This window comes from Panthera uncia, chromosome X (assembly GCF_023721935.1).
Source record: "Panthera uncia isolate 11264 chromosome X, Puncia_PCG_1.0, whole genome shotgun sequence".
Classification (NCBI taxonomy): Eukaryota; Metazoa; Chordata; class Mammalia; order Carnivora; family Felidae; genus Panthera; species Panthera uncia.
The window spans coordinates 99,928,692-99,935,672 of record NC_064817.1 but is presented as its reverse complement, the minus strand read 5'-3'; the positions used below and the strand labels follow the sequence as shown (position 1 = coordinate 99,935,672).

Sequence of the window (6,981 nt, the reverse complement as noted above, 5' to 3'; positions counted from 1 at the left end):
TCTTTGTCTCTATTATCATTCTCCCCAATAGCTTTCCTTCCCTTTGTTCCTCTCCACCTTACCCAGAGTACCTTTTTCCTATTTCAGATCTTCTTTCTCCCTACCAAAAAAACGGGCTTGTCAGTAACCATAGGGCAACACATACAACTTCTAATTTTCTTCTCTCCTAAAGAAGTGACTGGCTTTCAATTAAAAACTATCTGGGATGCTCCTGGCACTATGTGAATCTGTCTCTTGCTTCAACAGTGTTTGTAAAGAGCAAGACCTAGGAGGACAGCCCTTCTTCAAGCCTCCAATCACCCTCCACCTTCTTGCAACCTTCAGGACCATCTTCTCAGCCATCCCCTACCTTCAGGACCAACAAATACCATTTTTTGGTGAGATCCTTATTGCTGACCAACCATGAGCTCCCAGATTTATCAGAATTATTCCACGAAGTGGATGGAGGCCACCAGTCAATGGCCCAGTCAACTTCCATCTGCAGGCCTATGACCTATCTCTGGGCTTCTATTTTCACCCTGAAGATATAGCTCTGGAGAGTGAAGGCCACTTTTTCAGCAGCCACTTCTGGAAGTTGGCCCAATGTTTCTGAAGTTTCAAAACCAGCACAGTGGCCATGCCCTTTTCCAGGACGTGCAGCAGTCATCCCTAAAGGAGTGGGGTAAAACCCTAGATGCCATGGAAACCAGAGTGGCCCTAGAGAAGAACCTGATCCAGGCCTTTTTGGATCTGTATGCCCTGGGTTCAGCCTACACAGATCCCTCTGCCTGCGCAGATCTCTGTGAATTGCTGGTGAGCCGCTTCCCGGATGAGGAGGTAAAACTCCTTAAGAAGACGGCAACCACCTTACTAATCACAGGGTGGCTGGCTCCTAGGCTCACCTGGACAAGTACTTATTCAAAAGGCTCACCCTCAAATGCAACTAGAGTTTCTGGAGTCCAGCAGCCTTTGAGGAGCCCCTCTGCATCCCCCTGGTGTCAAGGCTTCTGCCTGAACCTCTCTTTAAATGTCCTCCTTAAATGAAGCTTTTTAACTACCCTAGAGTCCTTGCTCAAGCTGGGAACCAACCATAAATAAAGCTTTTTATGAGGGAATAAAAAACCTATTCAACTATCTTCTCTGTGTAGTAAATACTATGTTCTCTATGCAGACATTGAGTTGGTTACTGTGACAAGCAATTTACTTAGTATTTTCTGGTTGTTAGTCATGGTACTCATTCCACATGTATTTGTTTTAATTAACTTATTTTTAGATGATTGTAGATGCACATGTACCTATAAGAAATAATAGAGTTCCTGTGTGTATGCTTTACACATTTTCCCCAGTGGTAACATCTACCAAAACTATTGTATAATACCACAACAAAGATATTGACATTAATATGGTCAAGATACAAAACATTTCCATCACCACAGGGATTCCTTATTTTGTCCTTTTATAGTCACACCCACACTCTTCCCTAACCCTCTGTCCCACCCTTGATCTCTGGTAATCATTAATCAGTTCTCCATCTATAATTTTGTAATTTCAAGAATGTTATATAAATTGAATCATATACCATGTAAGGTTTTGACATCAGCTTTTTTCACAAAGTATAATTCTCTCGAGATTCATTTAGGTTGTTACTTGTATCAATATCCCATTTCTTTTTATTACTAAGTAGCATTCCAAGGTATCACTGTACCACAGTTAGTTTAACCATTCATCCTGTGAGGGACATTTGTGTTATTTCCAATTAGGAGCTATTACAAATAAATCAGCTGTAAATATCCACATACAAATTTTTAATGGAACATATGCTTTCCTTTTTCTGAGATAAATGTCTAAGTACAATTACTGGGATGTATGCTCATCACAAGTTTAATGGGTTTTGTTGTTGTTGTTGTTGTTTTAAGAAACTGACCAAGTATTTTTTCAGAGTTGCTGAACCATTCCACATTTCACTGTTAATGTATAAGCAATCCAGTTTCTCTGCATCCTTGTCAGCATTTGGTGTTGTCACTATGTGTATAGTTTATATATTTTATATAGTATATATTTAACCATTCTGATAGGTATATAGTAATAGCTCATTATAGTTTTCTGCATTTACCTAGTGGCTAATAAGTTGAATATTTTTTCATGTGCTTACTTGTCATCTGTATGCCCTATTTTGTGAACTGTGTCTTCATGTCTTTTGTCCATTTTATTTTTTAACTGATGCATTTGAGAGTTCTTTATATATCCTAGATATGAAACCTTTATGAGATTCTCTACTAAAACCATCTAGTCCTAAAGACTTCATTTGGGGGAGTTTTTAACTTATGAATTCAATTTCCTTAATAGTTATGTGGCTATTCAAACTACATATTTCATATTAAGTCATGATAATGTGTGTAAGGATCAATTGTGTAAATATTGATTGTGTAAGTTGTCAAATTTACTTTTTAATTTTTTTTAATATTTCTTTGTTTTTTGAGAGAGAGAGAGAGATGAGAGAGAGAGAGAGAGAGAGAGAGAGATAGTGCAAGTAGGCTGGAGGCAGAAAGAGAGAGACAGAATCAGAAGCAGGCTCTAGGCTCCAAGCTGTCAGCATAGAGCCCATTGTGGGCTCAAACCCAGGCCACGAACTGTGAGATCATGACCTGAGCCGAAGTGGGATGTTTGACTGAGACATCCAGGCACTCCCAAGTTTATTTTTGAATAGTTGTTCTTATGCTCCCTTACTATATTTTTAACGTCTGCAGAGTCTTTAGCGATATTCTGTTTAATTCCTGATATTTGTATCTTATATCTTCTTTTTGTAAGTCTTGTTAGAAAGTTGTAAATGTTTTTGGTCTTTTAAAAGAATCAGCTCTTTCACTTTTTTTTTTCTATTGTTTTCCTGTTTTCAATTTTATTGATTTCATATTTTTATTATTTTCTTCCTTTAGCTTCCTTTGGGATTATTTTGCCCTTTTTCTCTAGATCCTTGAGATAAAACCTTGGCTTATTACTTTGAAATGTTTCTTCTTTTCTAAAGTCTGCTTAAGCATTATAAATTTCCCTCCCAGCACTGTTTTAGTGGTGTACCACAAATTTTAATATGGTGAATTTTAATTTTTATTACATTCAATAAGTTTTTTTTTTCCTTTATTAGTTCCTCTTTGAGCCACGGATTATTTAGAAGTGTGTTGTCTGTTTTCCAAGTGTTCTGGGATTTTCTTGTTATCCTTCTGTTCTTGATTTCTAGTTTAATTCCAATCATTTAAAAATTTTTGAGGTTTGTTTTATGCCTCAAGTATCATCTGTCTTGGTATATCTTCTATGAGAACCTGAAAATAATGTTACCTGCTTTTGGGGGATGAAGTGCTCTATAAATATCAATTAGATGTGCTTGTTTAATGTTATTGCTGAGTTCTATACACTTATGAATTTTCTGTCCAGTTGTTCTGTCACTTGTTGAGAGGAAGTGTTGAAGTCTTTGATTATAATTGTGGAATTATCTATGTCTTCTTTCAATTCTATCAGTTTTTGCTTAAGATATATTTCTGTTTGGTTTTTTGATGCATACACATGTAAGATTGTTATATATTTTTAAATTGACAACTTTATATAATGTCTGGTTATTTTCTTAGCTTTGAAGTTTACTTTATCAAATATTAATATACTCACCCTGATCTCCTTTATTAATGTTTGCGTTGCAATTTTTTTCATCCTCTTACTTTCAACCTGCCTATACTGTTACATTTGTAGTGAGTTTCTTGTAGACAGTATATAGGTGGATTATGTTTCTTAATCCAATGTGCCATTTTCTGTCTTTTAATTGGTGTATTTAGACCATTTATTTTAACATAATCATTAATATATTACAGCTAAACTCTGCCATCTATTTTTCTTTCTGTTTGTTCTGCTTTTCATTCTTCTGTTTGCTTTTTCTTGGCTTACAGTAGGTTAAGCATTTCTTTAAATTCCCTTTTTACACCACTCCAGGGACTATCCAAAATGACCAAACGGAAGAATTCCCCTCAGAAGAATCTCCAGGAAATAACAACAGCTAATGAACTGATCAAAAAGGATTTAAATAATATAACAGAAAGTGAATTTAGAATAATAGTCATAAAATTAATCGCTGGGCTTGAAAACAGTATAGAGGACAGCAGAGAATCTCTTGCCACAGAGATCAAGGGACTAAGGAACAGTCACGAGGAGTTGAAAAGCACTTTAAATGAAATGCAAAACAAAATGGAAACGACGACGGCTCGGATTGAAGAGACAGAGGAGAGAATAGGTGAACTAGAAGATAAAGTTATGGAAAAAGAAGAAGCTGAGAGAAAGAGAGATAAAAAAATCCAGGAGTATGAGGGGAAAATTAGAGAACTAAGTGATACACGAAAAAGAAATAATATACGCATAATTGGTATTCCAGAGGAGGAAGAGAGAGGGAAAGGTGCTGAAGGGGTACTTGAAGAAATTATAGCTGAGAACTTCCCTGAACTGGGGAAGGAAAAAGGCATTGAAATCCAAGAGGCACAGAGAACTCCCTTCAGACGTAACTTGAATCGATCTTCTGCACAAAATATCATAGTGAAACTGGCAAAATACAAGGATAAAGAGAAAATTCTGAAGGCAGCAAGGGATAAACGTGCCCTCACATATAAAGGGAGACCTATAAGACTCGTGACTGATCTCTCTTTTGAAACTTGGCAGGCCAGAAAGGATTGGCATGAGATCTTTAGTGTGCTAAACAGAAAAAAATATGCAGCCGAGAATCCTTTATCCAGCAAGTCTGTCATTTAGAATAGAAGGAGAGATAAAGGTCTTCCCAAACAAAAACTGAAGGAATTTGTCACCACTAAACGAGCCCTACAAGAGATCCTAAGGGGGATCCTGTGAGACAAAGTACCAGAGACATCACTACAAGCATAAAACATACAGACATCAAATGACTCTAAACCCGTATCTTTCTATAATAACACTGACTGCAAATGGATTAAATGCACCAACCAAAAGACATAGGGTATCAGAATGGATAAAAAAAAACAAGACCCATCTATTTGCTATCTACAAGAGACTCATTTTAGACCTGAGGACACCTTTAGATTGAGAGTGAGGGGATGGAGAACTATTTATCATGCTCCTGGAAGCCAAAAGAAAGCTGGAGTAGCCATACTTATATCAGACAAACCAGACTTTAAATTAAAGGCTGGAACAAGAGATAAAGAAGGGCATTATATAATAATCACAGGGTCTATCCACCAGGAAGAGCTAACTATTATAAATGTCTATGCGCCAAATACCCGAGCCCCCAGATATATAAAACAATTACTCATAAACATAAGCAACCTTATTGATAAGAATGTGGTCATTGCAGGGGACTTTAACACCCCACTTACAGAAATGGATAGATCATCTAGACACACAGTCAATAAAGAAACAAGGGCCCTGAATGATACATTGGATCAGATGGACTTGACAGATATATTTAGAACTCTGCATCCCAAAGCAACAGAATATACTTTCTTCTCGAGTGCACATGGAACATTCTCCAAGATAGATCATATACTGGGTCACAAAACAGCCCTTCATAAGTTTACAAGAATTGAAATTATACCATGCATACTTTCAGACCACAATGCTATGAAGCTTGAAATCAACCACAGGAAAAAGTCTGGAAAACCTCCAAAAGCATGGAGGTTAAAGAACACCCTACTAACGAATGAGTGGGTCAACCAGGCAATTAGAGAAGAAATTAAAATATACATGGAAACAAACGAAAATGAAAATACAACAATCCAAACGCTTTGGGATGCAGCGAAGGCAGTCCTGAGAGGAAAATACATTGCAATCCAGGCCTATCTCAAGAAACAAGAAAAATCCCAAATACAAAACCTAACAGCACACCTAAAGGAAATAGAAGCAGAACAGCAAAGGCAGCCTAAACCCAGCAGAAGAAGAGAAATAATAAAGATCAGAGCAGAAATAAACAATATAGAATCTAAAAAAACTGTAGAGCAGATCAACGAAACCAAGAGTTGGTTTTTTGAAAAAATAAACAAAATTGACAAACCTCTAGCCAGGCTTCTCAAAAAGAAAAGGGAGATGACCCAAATAGATAAAATCATGAATGAAAATGGAATGATTACAACCAATCCCTCAGAGATACAAACAATTATCAGGGAATACTATGAAAAATTATATGCCAACAAATTGGACAACCTGGAAGAAATGGACAAATTCCTAAACACCCACACTCTTCCAAAACTCAATCAGGAGGAAATAGAAAGCTTGAACAGACCCATAACCAGTGAAGAAATTGAATCGGTTATCAAAAATCTCCCAACAAATAAGAGTCCAGGACCAGATGGCTTCCCAGGGAAGTTCTACCAGACATTTAAAGCAGAGATAATACCTATCCTTCTCAAGCTATTCCAAGAATTAGAAAGGGAAGGAAAACTTCCAGACTCATTCTATGAAGCCAGTATTACTTTGATTCCTAAACCAGACAGAGACCCAGTAAAAAAAGAGAACTACAGGCCAATATCCCTGATGAATATGGATGCAAAAATTCTTAATAAGATACTAGCAAATCGAATTCAACAGCATAGAAAAAGAATTCTTCACCATGATCAAGTGGGATTCATTCCTGGCATGCAGGGCTGGTTCAACATTCGCAAATCGATCAACGTGATACATCACATTAACAAAAAAAAAAGAGAAGAACCATATGATCCTGTCAATCGATGCAGAAAAGGCCTTTGACAAAATCCAGCACCCTTTCTTAATAAAAACCCTTGAGAAAGTCGGGATAGAAGGAACATACTTAAAGATCATAAAAGCCATTTATGAAAAGCTCACAGCTAACATCATCCTCAACGGGGAAAAACTGAGAGCTTTTTCCCTGAGATCAGGAACACGACAGGGATGCCCACTCTCACCGCTGTTGTTTAACATAGTGCTGGAAGTTCTAGCATCAGCAATCAGACAACAAAAGGAAATCAAAGGCATCAAAATTGGCAAAGA

The 6,981-nt window shown here is 37.0% G+C and overlaps 1 pseudogene; it reads left to right on the top strand.

Moving 5' to 3' along the window:
• The first annotated feature begins 402 nt into the window (after positions 1-402).
• LOC125931953 (ferritin light chain-like) lies at positions 403-926 on the top strand (annotated as a pseudogene).
• Positions 927-6,981: the final 6,055 nt, after the last annotated feature.